Source organism: Myiozetetes cayanensis, unplaced genomic scaffold, assembly GCF_022539395.1.
Source record: "Myiozetetes cayanensis isolate MyiCay16 unplaced genomic scaffold, myiCay2020 scf18, whole genome shotgun sequence".
NCBI lineage: Eukaryota > Metazoa > Chordata > Aves > Passeriformes > Tyrannidae > Myiozetetes > Myiozetetes cayanensis.
Window position 1 is genome coordinate 14999703 of NW_026087389.1, and position 24101 is coordinate 15023803.

At 45.9% G+C, this 24101-nt stretch overlaps 1 long non-coding RNA gene across 1 annotated transcript in view; it reads left to right on the forward strand.

Moving 5' to 3' along the window:
* Nucleotides 1-19405: 19405 nt before the first annotated feature.
* LOC126638755 (uncharacterized) overlaps nucleotides 19406-24101 on the forward strand; it is a 98105-nt gene continuing 93409 nt past the window's right edge. The window contains exon 1 of the long non-coding RNA XR_007628682.1: nucleotides 19406-19593. This is a non-coding gene — a long non-coding RNA (uncharacterized LOC126638755). The remainder of the gene's footprint in view (nucleotides 19594-24101) is intronic.

A 24101-nucleotide genomic window follows, 5' to 3' on the forward strand; every position in this document is an offset into this window, starting at 1 on the left:
AAGAGGAATGGCCTGGTTTCTAGCATCTTCCTTCCTCCACTTCTCTCAGCAAAGGGAAGGCCCTGGTATAGAGGAGGTGGTCCTGCTTCATCTTGCTCCCTGCACTGAGTGTATGCTGGAGAGCTGCTGCTAGCTGGGATGGGAGATTGCTTTCTGTGCATTCCTGCTGTGACTGGAGTTCTTGCTGTCCAACGAATGTATGGTGGAAAAAAAGATGTGGAAAAGGGTCATGAAGCACAGTGGCATTTTCTGGCAACTCAGGCAAGTGCTGGGTTGCAAAGGGCCTGGATGTCCAGCTGTGCTGCACCAAGTCACTCTGTTGTCTTAGTGCTGATGAAACTGCAACAGTTTCGTGCCAAAAAATGACCTGGTTTTCTACCCTGTTTGGGAAGAACTGCACTATTTACTTATATATATGAAAATACAGGTGAACTCTAGTGAGAAATGGAGACATTCTGGCAAACACAGCTGTAATTTACATTTCTTCATCTAAAACTGTCTTTAGAATTTGAGACCTATGAAGCAAAATTATAAGAAATGCACCTCCTGAGAGCTGCAGCTTCTAGTACCAAAAATCTGGTACCTGAGTACCTGAGGGTGTTCCTTGTCATCCTTTCAGCAAAGCACCTGTGAGCCTCATCTGGGCAGTTTGGATTCCCTCTGAACAGGAGGGAGAGACAGCAGAGTCCTGTGTCATCCTTGCTCCCCGTGAGCTGCTTGTAAGGAAAAGGCCTCTGTCCCCTTCTCGCCTCTGTTCTCCTTCATCAATGAGCTCGAGCCTCTGAGGCTGCAGCCCATGGCTGTATCTCTTTCTTTCACATAGTGCTCTGGAGCCACTCCTGCTCCTGGAACAAGCACACTCAGAGCCAGAAAGCATCAGGCTCTGTCGGAGCCTCTGGGGCTGTCTCTCCATCTGTTTGTTTAATGACGCGCGGCAGCCTCATCTCCGACTTTGCACCCTCAGGACAATAATCCACTCTGATGTTCAGGCCAGCCAGCTATTCTTCTGAGACAAGACTGCAGCTGGTGCACTGCAGGCCAGAGAAGGCTTAAAATTCTTTTTCTATATTGCTTTGTGGCCCAAAATATGGCTCTGAGATCTGCAGGACACAACGAAATCTTGCACAGGTTGGCTTGTTTCTTTTCTGCTGAAGGAATGGATGAGCCTCAAAATCCTGATACACTTACTGGAGGGGAGAACACTAGCTTGAAGGCTGGGAACAGAGGACTTTCATCTAACTCCCACTTTTGCTGAGGTGTCTTTCTCCTCTTGCTTCTGGCATACGATGAACTATTCAGATCCTTTGGGGTAGGACAGAATGTTTGCAGTGTTGCTGTTGTCTGTAAAGCTTGGTGTGGATTTGCAATGATTGTGGTGGCACTAGTGCTGATTTTTAAAAGCTTATTGCACAGTTTTGTGAAGCAGTGATGGATAAGTGACTTGTCGCCACTTACAATCCAGAACCACCAGGATCAGGAAATATCTGTGGTAAAATGGACATGCCAGGGCGGTGTTGGAGTTGCCCTGTGAACGCTGTGTGGTTAATAGAGGAAGGAGGAAAAAGAGGAAAATAAAAACAAACCACACTTGAAAGGGAAGATCAGCTTGAGCTAAGTGCTTTGTCACAGGTGCTTTGTCACAGGAGCAGCTGATAGCTGTGACAGAGGGGGAAGCAGGTGAGCACAAGCAGTGCAGTGATGCCAAATGATATCTGAAGGAAGTTGGTCTTTGAAATCACCGTGTGAGAGTGGTGAAGCTTTAGAGAAGAGAGACTTCAGTAAAGTGCTGGTTTCAAAATCCTTTGCTTTAATTGCTTAGTTCCCAAGGACTTTTGTGTGGAAAGGGTCATGGCTCCTCCATATAAAGAGGCCCACGTGTCAGAAGGGAAAAGTGACCTAACCTAACCCTAAAATTGTTCTCTTGGGGATGCCCAGGTGGTAGCAGTCTGAGTGAAATAACCCCAAGAAAGGAAGGACATCCAGGGGTGTGCTTTGGGTTTAATGTCCTATTAAATAAGGGGGAACATGCTTCAGGGATCAAATAAGGACAATATCTGTCTTTCCCATAATCCATTACCAAGTCTTCCCTTTTGTTTTGGAGGTGGAGATCACGTGCAGTAATTCCAGCACGTTGTACCTCATATCATGCTTCAAAGGTAGACCAAAGAGGTTACCCAACTAGTCTGGTTCTGTTCACGAGGCCTTGTACAAACAGGGGTTCTGTTCTGCCATGTGCAGTCCAGGCCCAGGGCACCGTGCATAGGACTTTCTAAAGCAGGTTATGTGGCCTCAAGGTTTTCTGCAAGCACCATATGGTCTTGACTCACCATGGGACCAGGAGAAGATGCTTCAGGGGCCTTAGAGAATGAGGGCTGGCAATGGCAGGGAGAGCTACTCTAACTGTTCTGCCATCGAGAAACTTGGACCAGCCAAATATCCCCTTCTGAACATCTGTAGTGGCTGTCAAAGGCGATTCCAGGCAGGATGAAGTGCAAGCTCTGAATTACAGACAGATGGAGCAGGGTAAGAGGGAGCCATGGGGCAGAGGAAAGCAGCAGCTGATGAGTGCAGGCAGCTTTCTCCAGGGTGAAGGAGCAGGAGCAATTTCCTTTCCAGAGCGAGCCGTTACCCAGCGTGATGCTGAGCACAGTGGGCACTGTTCATGCAAAGCCACCAGGAGTGCATTAACAAAAGCCCTGATGAAGAAAGGAGCAGGCTTGTCATTCACTGAGGAACTGCAGCTACACCAAAAGAACCATTTAGGAAAAACACAGATGGGAACACGTGTCTACATGTACCCACTGGTGTAATTGTGGGATATGTGCCCAGGGCAGGCTGACCTGCTGGGGCCTGGTGTCCTGAGGGCCTTCAGTACAAAAGGTTCTTGATTTGCTTGAGCCTGTGTTCAGTCAAGGAGCTTGATTTCGGTGAAACAAGGTCAAACCCTCCCAAACCCAAGAGTTGAAAGAGATTTTTGAATGCCTGAGTTGATTCCGTTGAGTGGGATCTGGGGGCTTGAACACTTTAAGATGCTTGCATTTAGGGCATCCTTTTAACTGGTGGTGAAAGTCAGGCTGATGGAAATCTATTCCCATCACATGTTTGTGAGGGGACCTCATAGCTCTGGAGAAAGCAGGGCAGTGCCTGCAGTGCCTTTGGAGTGGGAAGGGCTGTGAATGGGCGGGAGCCCTGCCGTTTCCATAGCACAGCATCTTATGGAGCTTACCCACCGACAGACTGTGCAATCAGCCTTTCAAATGCCTCCATTTGCATCCTGATAATAGTGGAACAAGGCAGTTTTCTCCATTATAAAAATCTCCCTCTGCTCTGCCTTATTCAAAGGTGTTCAGGAAATCTGGCTCCTTCCCCTCCTCTCTCACTGCTCCCCCAAAGTGCTTTTCTTTCTCCAGAAGCAGCATGTCGCGTCTTTCTCTCGCCACGGCAGATGGATTCGGATGATTGTATGTACTCGGGGTTAGTGCTGCTACCTGCTATTTTAGCAGGAAAAGCCCCCGCCCGCACAAGAGAACAAAGCCCGAGGATTCCCGAGGTCTCCATTGATGCAGAAGGCACCGAGCGGAGCGTGAGAGATAACAGAAGCGCAGCGAGATCCTCCTCCCTCCCTCCTGCCCTCCCTCCCCCTTCCTCGCCCTCCGATTCAAGGAGCAAAGGCTGGTTTGTGAATGAGGGGCTGAAACTCGAAACTCGTTCAGACGGAACAAATAACCAATAAAGGCTCACAATAGCGGCTGCTCACAAGCCCGAGTCAGCAAGGAAAAGGTAGCGGTTCTCCAGAGGGGGCTTATTTCCCGAGGAGTCATTGGTGCGTGACAGATGGAAGGAACTAATAAAATATTATGGACTCGCAGAGCTTTGATCTTCCTGCTTTTCATTTTCCCCCTTCTTCCCAAGGGTACAGGCTGTGTTATCGAAATGGATAGGGTGGAAATCTCGTTTGGAAAAGGCTACCCTGGCAGCATGGCTTGTGCAGAGAATGTCAGGAGCCCTGATGCAGCACCGTGTGTCAGTGTGGGATGGATTTTAGCCGCAGCAGGTTTTTGTAGCCTTTGAAGACCCGTATCCCTTCCCATTCTGTTGATACCAGTGCGTCTTTCAGCCTGCTTGCAGGTCTGCTGGAGCAGGGGTGGGGTGAGAACAGCCATTTTGCAGCTTTGAACTGATTTTGCAGATTCTGGACTATGTGCAAGAAGGAGTAAATGCATTTTTGGGGCCAGTGAGCTCTTCTGATTTCTGTTCCAACTGCTGCAGCTCGCAGGGACCCAGCAGCCCTGAGCTGGAGCCCTCAGCAGCCAACAGCTTTTAATCTAATTTTCTTACTGTGACTAATCTTTAGGGTGAATAGGTTTGGGTTTTGTTTCCGTGGCTGTAAAGCAGAGAAATTTGTTTTCCTTCTGGAGAAGTCACTGTGGTAAGAGCCCCAGATCTGGGGCTTGAATGGAGAACACGAGTTTTGGCTGCGTGCAGAGCTGGTTCCCTGGACAGTGAACTCTCCTTGATCTCAGGTTTTCTCTCTGCTGTTGTCTGTCTGTCAGTCTGCCTGCCTGCACAGAGGGTTACCCAGTCACTGAGAGCTTTATTGCTGCATAGGATTCGACTGTGGTTTTCTTTCCCTTAACAAGGGGTGTCTGTGAATGCCTCTTGAAAATGCTTTCTTTAAGTTATCTGGTCTGACTCTTCCAGAATTACTTCTTTCCTGAGCTCCTGCCATTCTCACTTGCCTGCTCTGAGAAGCTGTCCCTGCTCCACCTCACCGTGGCAGCTCTGTCGGAGTCACCACTCGATGCTGCCAGTCCACATCCCAGCCACTGATGGATCTCCCAGGATTGGCAGCTCCAGGTTCTGCCTTGGCCCCTCCTGCCAGCTGAGGCACAAACCTGCCCCCATGGTGCATCCACGACTCCCTGCTGTTTACTCTTTTGGTATTGCTAGTTACAACTTATGGAATGGGGTGCTCTGTCCCTGAAATACCCCTGTGAGGGTCTTGCACCACCAGCCTCTGGAGTTTCTTGTCTGATAGAAGTTTGAATTGGTGTTGAGGGCAATGTTGCCCCTTCCTTGGGGAGCTGTTGGTGTAGCTCCATGTTTTAACTCCTGGAGCAGAGGTGGGAAGGTGAGGGGTCTGCTATATGTGAGGGGGAAAACCCCACACACTTGAGTTCAGCATTTATTGTGTTTTCTGTAGTGCAGTTTAGGAGGGTTACCTCTCTCTGTTAAAGAAACACAGGATGCTTCCAGTTTGCCTTGTCTAAATCAAAATGTATGTGGCTTCTCACTGAGAAGTAATGATCCAGAGCTACATCCAGGCACAGCCTGGGTCAGTTAGCAGAGGTGGGAAGGGTAAGGAAATCATACAAGTGTTGTGACTTTCGTTTGAAGATTGTCACAGAACTGTGCAGAAATGTGGGGCTAGACACAGGTAAGGGAAAGGGATTTGTTTAATATCAGGGCATAACATTGCAACCCAGGACCTCCATGAGGCCTTTCAGTTCCAGATACTGTATTTTGCTTTTTTTGTCCATGAATTTTTCCTTGCCAGGTCCCATGGGCACTTAATCACAATAGATGGGGGGTTCTGGATTAGGGTGCAACAGCAAATCTGCAGATGTGCAGCTATGGAGTAATTTCCAGCTATGTTACAGATATTGCTTGCCTGGCTTCATCTTAGCAGAAAGCCCGTGGTTCCTGCTTGTTTGTCATAGGTGGTTTTCTAACCAGTTATTCCCTTTGCTGAGCAGAGGGGAGGGAAGGAAAGGATGCACTCTGCCCCTGAGCGGGTGCAAAATTATTGTCCCTGGCTAGGAAGAGCAGACCCCAATGGATGCAAGTGATACCCTAGGCAGGGAGATGCTTGTGGGAGTCAGGATTGATTTTTTTAAAATTTGTTTGTTTGTTTGTTTGTATTGTGTAACACTGAGAAAACTGACAAATTATGAGTTAAAATGGCTCTTCAGTCCTTTAAATTTAAGAGCAAACTAGGGAGGGAGGCCTGTACAGATTGAATGCTTAAAATAATATCTTGAGGTTTTTCTTTTTTTAAAAAAAAACTTGGTTTGCCAAAAACTCTTACTAAGACTTTTTGTGCTGATCTTGGACAAGAAAACATTGCAAAATACCACATTCTCCTTGGATGATAACATTGTTTCCTGCCAGGCTCTAATACCAGCCGTGCCGTCCTTTTGCCTCAATTCCTGGGATTGCTTTACTCAAATGTTTGTGCTCTCCACTGGGCTGGACTCTGACACTTCCTACTGCTTTTGGAGGGCTGGCTGAAACTGCTCCAAGCCCAGAGGCAGCACAGCCCAAATGCTTGCTTGCTCCTCTGGAGCAGCTAAATCTGTGTTCCCAGCTGATATTCCTGACAAGATCCCACCCCTTCACCTCCGGAGAGCCAGGTGTCAGACATAAATCCAACCAACTGGGTTTATAATTGCCACATAGAAGTGACAAGATATAAGTGCCAAAGCTGCATCCCTTGGCTGTCCCCCAGGAGTGTCGCTGAGCTCTGGAGTTCAGCTCCTCACAGATATCATGGTTCTTTCTGCAGACAGATGAGCTTTGATTTCAGAACACTCTGGTCTGAGACTGGTAGCTCTGGTTGTGTTTGGAGCAGATGTACCTGTCTGGAGTCCTGTATTAGCTGTTTGTCCCATCCCTCAAACAGAAACCTGATTTCTTGCCTTTGTTTCCACCACACTGCTCACTGCCTCGTCTGCTCCAGGAACTTTGCACTGGGGAAAGATCTTGGCCAGTGTGTGGGTGAATTTTCCAGACTCTGTTCCCATTGGGGTTTCATTGTTTGCAACCTTAAGTGTGGTTATTTTTTCCCCCTCTCCCTAAACCTAGGCCTCTGTATCCTTAATTAGCTGACTGTGGACATAAGCTTGCTTGATACATGGTGGTTTGGATGGGGAAATATAAGCAATGGAGGTGGTGAGGAGAGATGATCAGGGTTAGTTGTTTGGACCTGTGCAAAAAAATGGGTTGCTGTCTTTTTCCCCTCTCTCTCTTTTTCCTGAACCTGGATACAAACTCAAAATTTCCCCCCAAAACCCCCACACAGCAACAACCAAATCAGAATTATGCAGATCCCAACCCCCCCAATCCTCATTTTAAATAAAAACCTTAACTCTAATTATAACTTGTATTTAAACAAAGATTTTTATAAATATCCCAAAGTATTCCTGGTGACTCATTACTTCAAAAATGTCAAAATAGGAATTTCAAAGCTTTTTTTTTTGTTTCCCCCCCATTCAGTGTTTAACAAAAGTGTTTCAGTGCGTCTGTTGAATTATGGGTTTGTTTAAACTCGGAGATTTTTTTACATTTCTTTGCTGGTACATCCACAGCAGGTTCTGGGAATGGTTCAGTGGGGGGGGCTTCCAGCAGCCTGTGGGACCTGGGGGGTTGGCAGCCCCCACCAGGACAAAGGTAGTCCAGGTTCCTGTGCCCACTCAGGCGTGGTCGTCCTGCTGCTTGGTAACTCAGTGTGGACAGCTGGGTGCAGAGCTGGGCAGGTAGAGGAGCAGCCAGTGTAACTGTACAGGGTTATTGTGCAGTGGTGGGGCTTGTGTTACCCTACAAGGGCACCAAGAAAAGCAGGGGGCTGAAAGTCTTGGCCATGGCCATGACCTTGGTCTGAGCTCAGAGGAATAACTGAGTGAACTGAGAAAAGGTCCAGAGCTGCCCTGACCTCCTCCCATCTCTGCCCAGTGCAGCTGAGCCTGTCCAGAGGGTGTCAGTGGCTCCTGTTGGAGTGCAGCAGATGGTTCTCTCCAGGACTTTGATGATTCTTTGCTGCCACTTGGCTGGGTTTAGCTCCAGATTCCCATCTCAGACAGAGAGGAGCAAAGAATAAGCAGACTCTTACCTGCTAACAACACCGGTGTCCTGCTAGCTGGACTGGCAAGGTGCTTCCCACCTGCCTTGCTCTCTGTATAACCCCTGCCTTTACCTCGGTCTGAAGTGACCAGTGCTGAAAGAATTAGAGATATTTCTGTAGCTACTCCAAAATAACAGATGTTCCCAGCAGTGGGAATCTCCTCTACCCTGCGTGGGAGCAGCATTCAGCACTGCCTCAGCCAGGAGTTAGTTTTATCTCCTGCCTATAATTTTCACCAGGAAATGGAGATAGTGGCAGCTTGTGAGAAATGCAAGCAGATTTGCGTCTAAAATGAGAAATATTAGAGGAGTGACGTGTGTGGGCAGATGTTTACCCTGGGATGTGCACTGTAGCCCTGTTTGTCACCTTTAATTTTATGATGCCAGGTTTGGTGTGGCTTTTCCAAATCCCTGCTGGGGAGGGAAGCTGCGTCCCTTGCTGGTTTGTAAGGAGGGAACCAAAGTGAAATGGCTCAGTGCTGTGTCCTGCTGCCAGGACCTGGGGGCTGTGTCCTGGCAGGACTGTGGGGAGCAGGCCCAGGAGGGATGCAGTGCCCCAGAAGGCTTCACTTCTCCCATTATGAATCAAAAAGAAGCTTATGTCTTATTCAACCAAGGACAAACCCAACAGGGGACTGTCCCCAGGGATGCTTTTACTTCTCATGCAGTTTTTCCTGGTGTGCTTTTCTTGTGCTTCCTTCTCAAGGCTGGGAGGAACAGGCACTATATGTATTTTTTTCAGATGTATACAATATTTGGTTGAGTGCAACATTTTATAACCTTTTTTCTGACTTTCCAGATAAAAAATATGCTGTTTCTATAGGTAGTTGTTTGCTAAAATCTAAGGATAAATGAGTGAAGATGCATTACACTGGTACTTATACCTACCTCTTCTAAAGCAGGTCACCAGAGTAGTTTCAGGGTGGTTAAACCACCACACACCAAAATAATTGTGAGAGCCAGTCTGAAGTATCTGTAGAAAGCAATTTTTTACTATCAATTACTGTATCTTATATTTTGGCTGAGTTCAAGAGCCTTTTTTTCTGGTGTTGGTCCCTCTCATCTTTTAATCACAGCCAGCCAGTGAAAAAGAGTAAAATTATGATTGTTTCAGAAAAATTGCCTGTGATTAAATGGCTGCTTCCTCTCAGTGGAAGATAACTGTCTGGATCTGTGTGAGAAAGTCCCCATCCCCTCCTTAAGGAGTATCCAGCTGAGGTGTGTTCATATGAGCCCTCACACTAGAACCTGGTCCTTCCCCAAAGTGGGTCCCTAATAGCACTGATAGTTCAGAGCCACTGTCAGGAGATGCTGCTGCTGCACATATAAAGAAATTCTGCTCTAACCCCCCTTCAACACAGAAAGAATGGTCTATTTGCCACAAGTTGCTGCTGTGAGAGTGGATTAGTTAATGCTTCAACAATGTTTGGAAGTATTTATAGCATTAAACTAATCTTTATATCACTCAGTAAATAGCTGTTACTTCTTTATGGCAGGCTGCATATATGGGCTGTTATGGTGATGCAGCCAAAGGGGCTTTTGATACTTTATTCCCATTAGAAATCAGGCAAATGTATTTCCTGGGTGCTTTTGAAAATTTCTGCAATCAAATCATTAGCAGCAGGAAGGGAGGGAGGAAGGAAAATATGAAATGCAATTTCTCACCCCATTGCTCAGAGAAATTTGGTGAGGAGGAGCGAAGTTAGGTTTCAAGGGGGAGTAGAATTGCTGTACCATCTAGTCAGGAGGTGCCAGGGTTCCAGCCCAGTTCACTGTCTTCTGCTTTATTTCAGTCACACCTTGGTAGCCAGAGCTGAGAGGGTGAATTACAGAAGCCACAGTTAAACTGGTTTCTTCCTCCTGGCAGCAGAGAACTGTTTTATCTTCTTCCTGCTTCCAGCTGTGTCTTCCCATCTCCTCCCTGGCATAGGTCCTGGCTCTTGGCTCTTATGCTGAGAAGATGTGCCTAGATAACCTGTCAGAAGCAGGTTTGGTGTATTTGGGGTTCAGTGCAGGGCCTGCTGAGCACCAGAACCATGGTAGAGAGGATAAATGGGGGATCATGAGTGAGGAGACCAGCTCCTTTTGGCACCAATGATCCATTAAATTGGTTCACTCTGTGTACCTGTCACTTATATTAAGACCAAAGAAAATGTTCATGCACATTTTCATTTGAGGGAAAAGATAGTCTTAGGAGAGCCAAAGCTGACAAACTGTAAAAGTGCAAAGTTGATTCACTTACTGCCAGCACCTTTGAGACCACTCATCCAGAGAAAAAGCTCCTGGATAAGGCAAAAAGTTTTGCCTTTCGTTTTTACCCTCACTCCAGGTGAAGCGGAAGAAATTCAGTTCGTTGCAGGTCCTTGCAGAGTTCATGATGAAAGTGAGCAGCAAAGGAGTAGTGAGGAACTGGGAGATGGAAAAGAGGAGAGGCAGTGCTGGGTGTTTGTGTGGCCCTCCCTGGGCAGTGCTGGCACAGAGCTGCCCGAGGCACTGGAAGACCACAGCCCGTGGCTAAGTGCTCTTGACTTTGACTCTGATAATGTGCTCTGTCGACCTCACGTTCCTTTTGGATACAGCAGTTTGACATTCCTGCTCTTGTGGAGGGTGCTGGATGCTGGCAGGGTGCTTTGTCTAGCTGCCTGAACAGCCGGGAGCAGAGGGTAATCCCTCGTGTTGCTGTGAGGCTGGAAGAGGAGAAAAAGCAAAGGGAAGCTTGAGGATGGGGTCAGAGCTGTTTACTTAACTCAACCCGTTGGCATAACACTGCAAGTGCTCAGTTTAGTAAAAGATTCCTGAGACAATGAAAACTGGAAGCTCCAAGAATAACTATTAGGCACAAAAGGTGCCTATTTCACAGTGTTAAAAGTGTTTAAATTTGCATACACAGCTGGGAGATCCTGAACTCTCCTGGACTGCAGCCCAGGGAGGCTTTGCTCCTTCATCTGCAGGACAAACCCTGTGGCTCCCTTGGAACACCCAGACTTTGTCCTGCAGGCTCTTGCCTGTCCTGTTGGGAGCAGACACTCTGTCCTTGCACAATGTCTGTCATGGGTCACTTCAACAAGCCAGGGGGGTTGTCTGCCTGGGAACATCTACCACAAATCCAGCACAGGTAGGAACCTGAATGGAAACAGATGAGCCTTGGCAGAGAAGTGAGATATCACAGGATGCCTTAGAGCTGGCAAAGGTCAGCCTCTCTTTGCTGCACCCTGTCTTTGTTTGAGCCTCTGTCTGGCTGATGGAAAGGGGAGACACTGTGTTACTTTGCAATGCAGGATGTGACAAAACCCTTGGCTGGCCTGAGACAGGTTGAAACTTCTCTGACACCCATATGAACTCAAGGAATTTGTCAATAAGCTCCCACCTGCCTTGGAGAGCAGTTTAGGAGCATCTGCTGAGAGTCCTAATTATCCCTTTTCCCTGCCAAATATTCTGTGGTTGTCAGCTCAGCACAGGTTTGTCATATAAGACTTGGAGTTCTGCATGTGCTGACACTGCTAAAAATGAGTAGATGAGGACACATTCCTGATCCCCACAATGGACATCCCTATGAATCCGGTTTTGCTTTAGCTACCAAGATGACAGGCAGTGGATTAAGTGGACTGAAGTGTGGGGACTTTGAGGAAAACCTGTATGTCTCCCTGATGCTGAGCAGGCTGGAGACAAGCAGGGTGTGGTTTGGGTTGGGGCTGCTTTTCTTGGGTGTCTACATCAGAGGAAACCATAATTGTGTTCAGGTTTGAATGGCTCTTCATTAGTTTTGGTGGAAAGAAGGCAGGCAAGGTGCCCTCTGGATTTGGTCTTTTCAAAACTGAGCTGAAGTGCTGTTTAGGGAACTGTGACCCTGGGTCTGCTGTTCTCTTCTGCCCTGGGAAAAGCTTTCTCTTTCCATAGTAAGATGCTTGTTTCCTACACAGGATCAAATAATGCAAAACCCCACAGCATCACAATGCAGGGACTGTCCTGCCTTTTCCTCAGGTATAAGCAGTTTTTTCAGTATTTGTTTTTAATTTCCCTACCTTCTTCTCTCTAAATCCTTCTAAAATGTATCAAATATCTCCTTGAATGGCAACTTCTGAGCATGATTCTTACATTTCTTGTGTACAATGTTTTCTTCCAGGCTTTGTGAAGTCCTCTTTGTTAGAATGAAATGCAGAAGAGCCAGATGGTTTGGCCAGAGTCCAGTTACCTAAGAAACATAGCACCAGGACCCTATCAGAAACTATTTCCTCTAAAGATCACGCTTGGTTTGCTTTGTTCTAATAACCAGCTTAAAAGTCAACATCAAGCTGTCAGTACCTATTTTTTCCTCCATAATTAATCTACAAAGTTCAGCCTGAAATCAATATAAATGACCTCATGGTTACTTTTTTTTTTTTTTTTAATCATTCCTCAAACAATGTTTCCCCACATGACTCGTCCTTCAGAGGAGTGTTGAATGGTGACTCGATGATCTTGGAGGTCCTTTCTAACCTTAATGATTCTATGAAGCACACATGTTTTTTTCCCCCCAGTAATACTGCAGTGGGAATTTCTATGGTCTCTTGTTCTCCCTGACCCAAAATGCTGGGGTTGTCTGTACACCTGGGGAAGCTGGAAGAGCTCTGACAGGAGTTCCAGTGGTTTTGGAGCCTCCACAATTGTTCTGCCCTTTGGGAATCGATGGGATGAATAAGGGATGAGGTGTGTGCTGTTCAGGTGTTGACCTGTACATCTGCTGCGTGCTGATGTTAGATTTTCAATCTTGATTCAGGCTCGAATCAAAATTTTTATTTTTCTTCAGCAGAAAATCTGAGGGAATATTTGGGTTGATTCAATGGAGACATTCTTGATTCAATTCAAATACTCCTGACATTCTTCATCTTTCATATTGAGGTATTCTACATTTGGAACCTGACTTTTTAATTATTATTTAGAATATGTTTTCTTAAATACAAAGTGTGGGGGGAAATAAAACAATGTTGGGACATCCACCTTCATCTCAGAGGGGTATTGCAGAGGAACAAAGACACTCATGTTCCCATGTGACAGGCAGAAATTTATCCCAGAGTCAGTACCCATAGGGTTTCTTCTGGCATGGAGGATATGATTTAGCAACTGCTCAGTATCATGCTCCAAGCTGTGTGCTCTGGTATATTGGCTTTTATGGCAATGAGATAAGAGCTGATTTTTCTTTCCGAACAAGGCTCTGACTGTGGGCTCTAACGCTGGGTAGAAATCTGGCCCCGTTGACTTCTGCAGTGTGACCTGGTCGTTGGCAGAGCCTTCTCCACTCTAAGGCATCTTTCTCTCTCCAGAGTTTCTATGTTGCTGAGCCTTTTTATTCTTTCTTTTTTTTCTTTTTGTTCATCTGTGATTGCTCTTGCTCAATCTCCTCGTTAAAGTCGTATCAAAATAATCGGGTGAAATTGGACGCTTCCTTCGCAGATGGAAAATTTATTGTCCGCTCGTGCCTTTGCGCTGAAGTTGCGATCTTGGGTTTTAAAAGCCCTCCTTCTGCTGGCTATGTGGGAGTTTCCCCTAAAGATGTGGAATGTTTACTGCATACCAAGGGCAAGACATTATGCAGACACGAGGCTCACAACACCTACAATTTCTAAACCGCATGTGGCCTGTGTGGATTTCCTTGTGCTGAATTCACATGGAAACACAAACACATGTGGCATTTTTGTTGCTTTTCTAGGAAATCACTGAGCACAGCCCTGAAAAATAATACTTCCTACTGTTGGATCCACTGCATGAGGGGGAAGGTACTGCCTTTGTATCCTGGGCTGTTGGAGCCACATGCCAAGGCTCCTGAGTCATTCACCCCGAGTGTCTGGCTTTCCAGGAAGGCAAGTCCCAATTTTAGAACCTCTCAGGGACCGAAGAGCGTCGTGGGAAATAATAAAGGAAAGGTCATCGAGTGTTATCAGAACCTGAGGTTTCCAATGGGGATCATGCCAGGAAATGTGCGATTAGAAGTCAGAGAAACTGCGTTGTGTCAAGACAGTTGAAATAAAGCCAGCAGGATGTGAAGTGGCTTCAGCCTGCTGTGAGGAAGGGTGAAGTGAGCTGGCAAGGCACGAGGAGAAGGGAGATTGGGGGGGAAAATGTGAGCAATCAATAGCTGGCATCTTGCTCTGTGTGATCGATAGCACTGCACAGCTCTCAGCTGCTCCGTCACGGCCTGGGGGATGTGAAGGGATGGGGCGGTGCTCTTGACTCGTGGCTGCCAAGTGAATATCAGCACGTGATGATGTTCCTCAGGGCTACCTGATGTGCAGTCAGGATCTCTCTGGTTGGATCACCCAGCAAGGTGGTGCTGTGTGGTCCTTGGATAAGAGGTGTGCAAGTGGAGGATAGGAGGGGCAGGAAAAATTGTTGCTGCAGGGAGATGTCCCTCCGTGCCGGTACCATCAACCTTCGGCCTCTCTGATGAGGGAGATGTCTTCTTTTTCCCAATCAATAAGGCTGAAAAGCACAGCAGTTCTCAGGGAAAACAAAAGTCCTTTACTTTCCTTGGCGCAAGAATGCTCGAACTCAGCATCCTGCCCAAATTGTGAAGTATCCTCAGTTGTTCTTTGGATTTATTGAGCAAAATACATGTGCACCACCAGCAGCTGCAGGACTCCACCCCAGAAATGGCTCTATTTCAGTGGTGAAATCACACTGGAATGTGCTTCTCATCCAAACATTAACCCCACTTAACCTAAAAAAACCCCAAACAAACCACACCAAGTTTGTCCTGTTTGAAAACAATTTAGTAGCCTGCTTTTCTGGAACAGAGGGACTTGAGCATTCTGTTTATGTCCCTGTTGACCCACTGTGGCTCTTTGTCAGAGAGCTAGAAGGCTTGGCCATATTATGTTCATACTGGTTTGGGAGAAAAGGCATCTAAGTGGAAGAGAGAGACAATTTACTTCCTTTTTTTAAAAGTCCACTTCTAAGAAGGTTACTGAAGGCACGTACTTTGTGTTATTTACCCTTTGGTTTTTATAGGCCTGTTCCATGGCCTTTGCAGCTTCAGCAGAGTTCTTCCAGTGGAGTCTCCTTTCCCTTGGTGTGCCCTCAGCCTCCTCTGCTTCAAGTTCAGTTTTAAGTTTATATAATTTGTGTATCTCCTCACAAGAGCCCTGGAAAGCCTGGCTCCTACTCAGACATATTCCTAATTAAACTGGTTGTGATGCTCTGCAGAGTTGGTACCCTGGAGTAGAACTTCAAGTTTCACTTTTAGTGACTTCAATGTGTTAATGGCTTGTGCTGCAAGACTTTGGTAATGCTTTCATATTGTGACACTGTGAGTAAGAAGTTGGCACGTGGTTCATGATACCCTAAAAAGCTCCTGGCAAGGAACTGAATCCCTCTAAGTTTCTCTGGGGAACAAATGCAATGTGGCCAGATGCATCTCAGGGCTTGGTCACACAGGATATTGGGGCATAAGTATTTCACTGGTGAAAGTGATGTGAGTTACCAGATGGGGTTGCTTCAGAGTTATATCACCAGGGAAGAATATTGGAGATCGTTCCCAAGAAGCTCACCATCCCCAAAGGCTCAGATTGTTTCAGTCCAGATTGTTGCCTCTCCTATGGTTTCCTTCTACTTCCTGCTAAAATCACTGAAAGCTGTGGATTGCTGGATCAACACATTGCTAATTTTAAAAAATAAATGAGTAGTCTTGTAGTGAGTGCATCAGTTTCTCCACCTGGTTTGACCTGAGTTGCTTTTTCCATCATCTGCAGTAGTGACAAAGCACTGATGCTACTGATGGCTTTGGGACACATCAGGAAAATTTAAGTCCTTGCCAGTGAATAACTTCAGAAATCTTTGTCTCTTCTTCGCTCATTTTATTTGGATTTTTTTTCTGTCACTGTTATTCTGGAGAAACAAGCTGTTGGTCACGTTGATGAAACTTCTATTCAGAATTTACATCTAATTTGGGAAAGGGTTTGAGGCAAAGCTGAGGGACACCAAGATTCTTGGTATGGCCACAAACATTTGATAGTATCCAGAAAGTCACAAGGAATGTTTGTGACTTGCTAAGTTTTCAGATTTCTCAAAAGAAAGAAAAACAGGAAAGCCCTAGTCAAAATATGGAAAAAGAGGCAAAAAAAAAAAAATTAAATGGGTCTTGAATCGGTGGCATAAATTTTTCCAGTGAGCTGTTAAATTTTTCAACTAGACTTGAGTCATAAGCAGGTGACATAGTCTAACCAAAACACTGTGGAATTCAGATACTTCAACACAGGAAAGCCAACATCATATTAAAATGCACCATCTGATTAGGTGACAACTGCAATTTATTCCCAGGGAAATCCATTTAATTACTTGGAAGGAGTCAGGATGTTTGATCTTCCAGGAAAAAGACAGTTCCAAGGGCTGGTAAATATGAATTCAGGAGAGGGATTTTGTGAGGGGTTCACAATGCATCTGTTCGCTGAAACTTGTAAAAAATCATTACAGCATTCAATTCTCTTGTGAGTCTTTGAATGTAATGAGTGCTCCTTCCAGCAAGAGTTTCAGGTTTACATTTCATCTGCAGTTGGCCCATTTTTCCTATCCAGCTCCTTCAGTTGCTGGAGAACTCGGAAAGATGACCCAGAATTGGTTCAGAAATGCCACAGCTGAGTGGGGAACCTCCACGTGGGCTGTTGTCCACCATAAGATGGTGACACCGTGGTTGCTGGCTCTGTGCAGTGTGACTTCAAGGAAGGAGGTTCCCTCTGCCTCTAATGATGCTGGCAGTTTTGGGGATCCATTTCCACAGCTGCAGCTGGTGTTTGGCTCCTGTGGAGATGGATGATTTGGCACTTTACCCAAATCCCCCTCCCTACTGTGCCCAGCCCAGCTCTCCTCTATGCATATTACCAGAGCAGCCAGTGCTAAGTCTACATTTCCATCTGTGTTCTGCACTGTAGGGAAACATGGGGTTCAATCCATGGCCCAAGGGGAGCATGGGATCTCTACATACACCTCCATGTGCAGATATGGCACAAAACCAGATTTTGAGAAGCCTGGGAAAATGGTTGTACTTAGGAACGTTTTGTCATTTGTAAGCGACTGTCTTTAAGCCACCTTTCCTGCCCTCCCTTAAAGTGCTTTAATGAGCACGATGTAGGAATATATCTACCCCTTTAACTTATTTTATTGGAACTTTGATTCAGTATCAGTGTTTTATTAATTACTTCATCCTGTGGTATTTGAAGAGGGTAAACTCACATGGGCACTGAGTAATAGATTTTAGTGTCATTGTGTCATTACCAAACCCCATCAGTACATGTATCCAGAACACTGTTACATGTAGAAACCTCTGCATGAATGAGAAGATGAGATTATTTTGGAGTATCGAGTGCATTGCTAGTCTGCCTGCCACCAAGTGATCTGAACTGCCCCTGCTTTTTTTTATAAAGCTCTAGCCCTTCACTCACATCTTCTCTGTGCTAAATATTCCCCCTTTGACTGGGAAGTAGCTCTGTGAGGCTTTCTAGGAGGAAGGAAGGGACAGCTAATAACAGCATTAAACCTGACCTTCTGTGTGTGCCTGAGCCTGCTTTCCCCAAAGCCATGCATAAATTAACATTCTGGCAATAAAACCGAGCCTGTTTAATTTTCTGTTTGACTAGAAACATTGAGAAAATGTCATGATATTTGATTTCATCTTTGTCTATTTTTTGCCCCTGCTGAATGAAGCTCATTGGACTCTCGAGACCCGAGACGCACACGGCGTGTCTGGGAGCACATAAAGGGGCACTGTCCCTCAGGCATGTGCTCCTCAGCCACGCAGGAAGTATTGGGTTTTATGTTTGAAGCCTGGCTGAGGTTCCCTAATGGCTGTTAATCCTCTGGTTTCTTTGACTACATCCTTTGCCAGACCCGGTCCCCACCTCAGCAGGCTTGAGGTTCGTGCTTGCTTCACATAAGTGTCCAAAAATGCGTAGGAGGAGGCTCCATACCAGACTGTGTGAGGGTGGGATGGATCAAAGGAGCAGCTACAACAGTTAAATTTTCCTTGCTGAAACATGGAAAAGTTGAATGTACTTTCAAGGGACGAGCCACTTTGAAGGAAGAGCAGCTCTAGCCCAAAGGGGCTTTAGGTGAGAGGCAGCAGAGGAAGTTAAGCAAAGTTTAAGGGTGAGCTTAGCGGATCTGCTGCCGGCAGTTGTTGTAGCTTCACTGAAAGCTGTGAGAATTCTTGCCAGATGGAGACATGGCCTTGAGCATTGTTGATATAAGGAACAATTTCCCAGGAGAAAGGATAAAAAAAATTAACCTGGAGAGGCGGCCTGACACATTGCTATGGTAATGAATCCTAAAAATAAAAAGTTTTGGAAGGATATGAACCCTTTGCTCATAGTCATCCTTCCTTTTCCTCAAGGTTTGTGAAGAGTGCTGTTCCCCTGAGTCCAGTGCTGCTCCAATGGCTGCAATCCCATGGAAAATCTGTCCCAACAAGGCATTTTTCCTTTATCTGTCCTTAGAGTCTTGCCACTATTTTCTCAATGCTCACCTCTTACATTGCCTTTCCCCATGGCTTCAGGTGGTCTTGTTTGCTCTGATGGGACTGATCAGAAATCCTTAACCTTGAGTAAGAGCTACCAAAGAGGAAAATCAGTGAGCTTGCTGAGTGAATGGGGGAAACTGTTCCCAACCCCCAAACTGTGGTGCTACACTATAAAAGTGTAGTAGCCAAGATCTCTGAGTTTCTGAAGAGAAGCTGACTGAAAGGTGTGTGTGTGTGTATTAGAGGCACATTTGCCCAATGATGGCTCTAAAAGCTGTCCCAAAGTTTCCCTGTTGTCTCCCAAAAAGTACTGTAAGGTGTTATGGTCCTGCCCAAAATGTGTGTTCAAGCTGCTTTAACAAAGCCATGAGACCCAGGGACCTCCTGTGTGCTCAGGCAGTGACTGGCTCACTGACTGATAGCTGGGGTTTGGGATGCTCTGGAAATGGCTGGGAAATGAGGTACAGCACCTTGCTGTGTGTCAGACTTGTCTGGCCTTTGGGGGTTTGTTGAAGCTGTAGGGCTGGTTAAATGCATTTGTTTGACCAGGATTTTGACGTTAAATGCCTGTAATAATGTGTACGAAATATATTGTTCTTGTGCCAACGTGAAACTTGCTGAGGACTTTTAAGCAGAATCTGTGACTACTCTCCTGGGAACATGGATGTGTGTAAATCAAGAGACTTGAGATTAACAGCATCTCCAAAAAGTTGTTTTAGTAACTGTGATTCCTTTCAGTGTTTTATTAACACATCCAGACTCCTCCTCATACTGTTTCACTCCTGCCAAGGAAACACAGACATGTTTGACGAGGGGTACAAGGGGGTATCTCCTTTTGTGTCTCTGTCTACACACATAGATGCTCATCCACATTCGTGTTCTGAGACTGGCCATCCAGGATGGGCAGGGCCCATGGGGGAAGGAGAGTCCTGCTCCAAGGGGCTTTTCTTACCGTACAAGACAGCCAGCAAGACATGGATTTTCCTTTTCTCTTCAACAGGAACACTGACTGTGTGGCTGGCGGAGAGCACACAGTATGAATGTCAGCACAAGAAGTGGAAGAGCAACTGGGTGTCCCAAGTTCCAGACTGGCAGCCTCTCCAGGAATTGCTGGTTTTCCTCTGGCTGCTGTGTGATGCTCAGCTCTTCTGTTCCTGAAGTGGAAACCGTGCTGGGGCTCAGCTGATGGAGAAAACCCCCATGTTTTGGAGGTGAGCTGCTCAGGCATACTCTCTTCTCAATGCTTCCTTCTAGGCAGCTCTGGACATTTGGGATTTTGTCTGTGACATTGAATCTCAACTTTAAAACATTATTTTAAATAATTTTTTGTTTGTTTTACACATGTATAACTGTGAATCTACAATATTTTTACAATTATATGTATTATATGGAGGGCTCTGAGGAGTTATTAGGAATTACTGGCCACTGCAAATAATAGCCAGAACAAGAGTGAAATTCTGACATTTTCCATATCTCTGTGTGCAAAGTCAGTGGTAGAATTGACCTGGTAGTTAAACCATGTTGACCTCAGGAAGAGAATGTGAATTCACCTTGATAATTTTATATTTGATGGGTCTCAATTTTGTCTGACCCTCTGGTCTGGTTTAACATCAAGCCTGAGGTGTGCTGCTCCTAGGCCTTGCTGCAAGGTGTGTTTGGGACATGCAGTGTGTGGGTTTGTGAGGGTATGGGGAGCTGTTGAGGGGTGAGAAATCCACTCCATGTTTGGCAGTGCAATAATACAGGGTTTGGTTGGAGTGTGGTTGGAGGAAGTCAATAATAATGGAAACACAGAAAACAAAGGTAGGAAGGAGCCTTTGCGGATCTGTGTGTTAGTGACGATGGTAAGGACCTCTTGCTGCTCGGGACTGATGCTACTGAGAAGACTGTGGGGTCTGGCAGCAAGGCCAGAGGTTCTGTGTGAGGGGGAAGAGCAGGTCTCCAAGTCTGGGTGTTGTGTTTTTTACTGGGTATCAATAAGCTGGACTTGAAGAGCCCACAGCAGCAGCAGCCAGTGGGAGGAAAGAGCGGGATGGGAAGATCTTGCCTGGTAACACATTTGTGGGGCTTCATTGTCACCTTGGTGTTTCTTGGTGATCACTGTGCCAAGGACTCCACCTTGTGAAAAGGACCCGAGGGTCTCTCACCAGCCCCTTGCCCAGAACAAGCTGCCTGTCTGGCTCACAAACACTCCTCATCACCTGCTGAAGTAGCAGGCAGCAGGGAAATGGAGGAGGAGATGCTGGTAGGAGTTCCTATACAGGGCCTATCAGGATTATCTGCCTGGGATGGCCTGACATGATGTTGGGGTAGTGCCCAGCCCTGTAGACACGTGATCCACATCCAGAGCTCCTTGAGTGATGCACATAAACAGTTTAACGAGGAGTTATCCAAGAACCCCTTGTCACTGCACATGAATGGAGTCTCATGGGTGACAATTCATAAATTCTGAGTTATTTTCTGCATGCAACCTGCCCCCCCCCCCCCGGCAGTAAATCTTATTTTCATTTACCTGAAGTTAATTTCTTTTTAGAAACAATAGCATTGCCCATGAGCCTTTCTGAAGATGTATCAGTTTGTGAACTTGCAGCTAATGGATGGTTTGGATGGGTGCCAAGACATCAGGAAATCAGTTGTGCCTGTCCCAGCTAAGCTTGAAAAAAAAGTCAGTGTTTAGCAATGCTTTCCAAAGGCAAGTAGGAAGATGAACCTACAAACAAGCAGGGAGAAAATACCTACTCTCTCTCTTGTGTGGCCCAAGTAACCAAACCAGAGAGGTGCTGTGCAGGAAACTGGAGAGGTTATTGTGTAAAGCAGGACACCCTCCAGCAAGGTGTAGTGAATTAGGAAAACAAATGGGACAAATCAGTGTGATACTTCAGTGCCACAAGTCAGGAAGGGGTTAGAGACTTCAGGCTCAAATACTCAGAAGTGTATTTTGCCTGAATAAGTTGTATCTGTAGAAAAACATCTTCCTTGACTGCCAGATTGCTTTGCTCCTGTTAAAGTCAAGGGCTGTATTCCTACGGACTGCAGTAGGAAAGGACAACAACTTCTATATGCAAATAATTTTACCTGGAAACTGACAATATAAGGAGATTTAAAAATTTAAAGGCCTTGTTCTTTAAAGGTCTTTTATACCAATAAATTACCATGTAATAAGAGCAAGGCTGTACCTGTGATACCTACAGATTGCAGGCACGCACTTCTTTAAACTCTGTTCTCCGATGATACACTTTGCAAGATCCGTTTCATTCTGTATGGGAAAAGCAATTTGTTGCAAGCACGGCCACTTTGCTTTAAGGAGCTAAATGGGCTGAGTGTAGCTGTCTGCCTGATGCACTGCGGGCATAGCCGGGTCTGCTGACAATGTCAGGAGATAGGAGAAGAAAGGCAAACCACTTCTGCTCTCTACCCCTGTGGATAAAGCATGACACGGTGAACCCATTTTGTCCTCAACAGAAATGCAGACTTCAAGCAAATTGCTTGGTCTGTGTTTTTCTTCTTTTTTTTTTTTTTCCTAAGAGAAATCTTCAGTGGTTTGCTGCTCACGTGTTTATAGTCTTATATACCATCATATTTTCAGTAGTTGCACTGAAACCTCTCTGTTTCAAGTGTAACCAAGCATGAATTAAAACCCAGAAGCACATGAATGGACCCTGTATCTAGAAAGATACAATTTTTGATGCACCACAAGCAGCAAAGGAGACTTCTGTCAGTGGAGTTCCTTGTAATACAACTACTCATGGTTCCAGTACAGACCTAAGTGGATCAAAAACAAAATTAGGTAGATGTTAAGGGTTTTAACAGAGACACAGTGAGCACAAAGTATGAATGATTTTCTCCAACCCTACCTAGAAACCCTGCTAGTTTGAGCTGTTGTGCAGCATGTCATGTCCTGTACGGTGGAATTCCTTGTCTAGCTTGGAGACGTGGCTGAAAGGACAAACTTGACCAAGTATCACTGTTCAAATTTATACAACCTCTCCCCTGCCCTGGGAAAATTAAAGTGGCTGAACCTGAGCTTGTGCACCCTGCTGGGTCCTACCAGCTTGGAGGCACATCCTGGGGGTCTGCTCAGCCTTCCTGCACTGCCAGAGGAGAGAGTTGCCACGGGGCAACCTTGCCCAAGGGGTTTCCGCCTGTCAAGCAGTACAAATGCATTTCCCCTGAGCCCACCGTTTCTGAGAATTTAGCAGTGAAGTCGTTAAAGGGGGTTTCACCCTTTTTTGTGTGGCTTTGCAGTCGTTGTTTCAAAGGAGCTCAGCCCTGAGTCATGTAGGATTTCCTCAGTGTTTGTGTCCCAGTGACCTGGCAGGCATGGTGGTGTTATTCTGGGGATGGTGTAATGAAACTCTTTCCATGCTCCTGCTGCTGTGTGTACTAAAGCTGTGTCCTGAGGCCACAAACTCAGTGGACACCCACTTCATTGCAGGCACTGTCCCACAAGTGGTAAATTAGTGTTGTGGGGCTTTTTTTTCCAGAAGTGGTTATAATAAGGAAGGGTGAGACAAAGGGGAATGTGTAATTTCCCTGCTATAGATGGAAAGAGGAGGAGAATACCTCTTTTGTTACAACTGTCTAAGCGGAAATAATTCCTATATTGATGGCACAGGTTGCACTGATAGAAAATGTTTGTACCCCTTCAGCTTGTTCTCCTTCCAGGGCAAGAAAAGATGCAGCAGTAGGGAGACCCTAAATGCAGGTGAGGGTTGTGCTGAATGAGATGAACCTCTGTTGAGCAAGTGCACTTTATCATCTGAAGAGGTGGCCCAAAATGCCTTTCCCAACCCACACAGAAAGGTCTCCTAACCCACTTCTTCCTTCCCCTGCTAGCTGACGAGCTTCACTGGGCTCAGTTGTTACACCAAAGTAAATTAAAGCTAAAGAAAACACAACAGCAGGGAAAAGTCCCGTCATCTCACAGCACGTCTCCCCTGCAGAGAGATATTTTCGACAATTCTGCCTCTCTTTTTTTCCTAATTAGAAGTAATGATGTGTTTTTCAGGTCAAGAAGACCTCCTTTGCTGTGAAATATTAGGCTGATTTTGACAGTGTAGCTAAAAATAGGCATGTGCACACACGTGTGTCTGCATGCACATGCGCCAGCAGGAATAAACATATAGTGCTTTTCCCTTAATTACAAACATACTTTCCTCTGGGGGTGGGGGAGTGCCTTTGCCTCCAGTTAATTGTTTTTCAAGTAAATAGAGAGAAGGAGTTTTCTGAAGAACAGATGGGCTGGAATGAGGAGCAGAAATATTTTCAGTCAGAGAGGGGCCAGATGATGTCATAAGCCACAGGAACAAAGTTCAATTATTTTATGCTCTCATCCAGACCTCAGAGTGAAAATGCCTCTGTTGGTAATTTCAGATTCATCTGCTTTTGAAGGCTGGCTCTGGCTTTGGATGCTATAATACACACAGAGCTAAACTGAGCAAACAGCAATTGAGCAATGATGGAAGAACATATTTGTCAGCACTGGAAGCTTTTGGGTAGTGTTTGCACTGCAGATGATAGGCCAGAGATGCATTTGGTTATTCTGCAGGGAAAAGGGTGTACCTTGGATAACCTTAATAGACGTCCTCAAAATTTGCCTCTACCTGGTGGAAGTGAGGTTGGCTTTTGAGGGCTCAGGAGCTGCTCACAAACACTTCTACAAGTCTGGCTAGCTCTTACACTGTGACTAAACTCTCTTTTACTCCACTTACTGCATAGT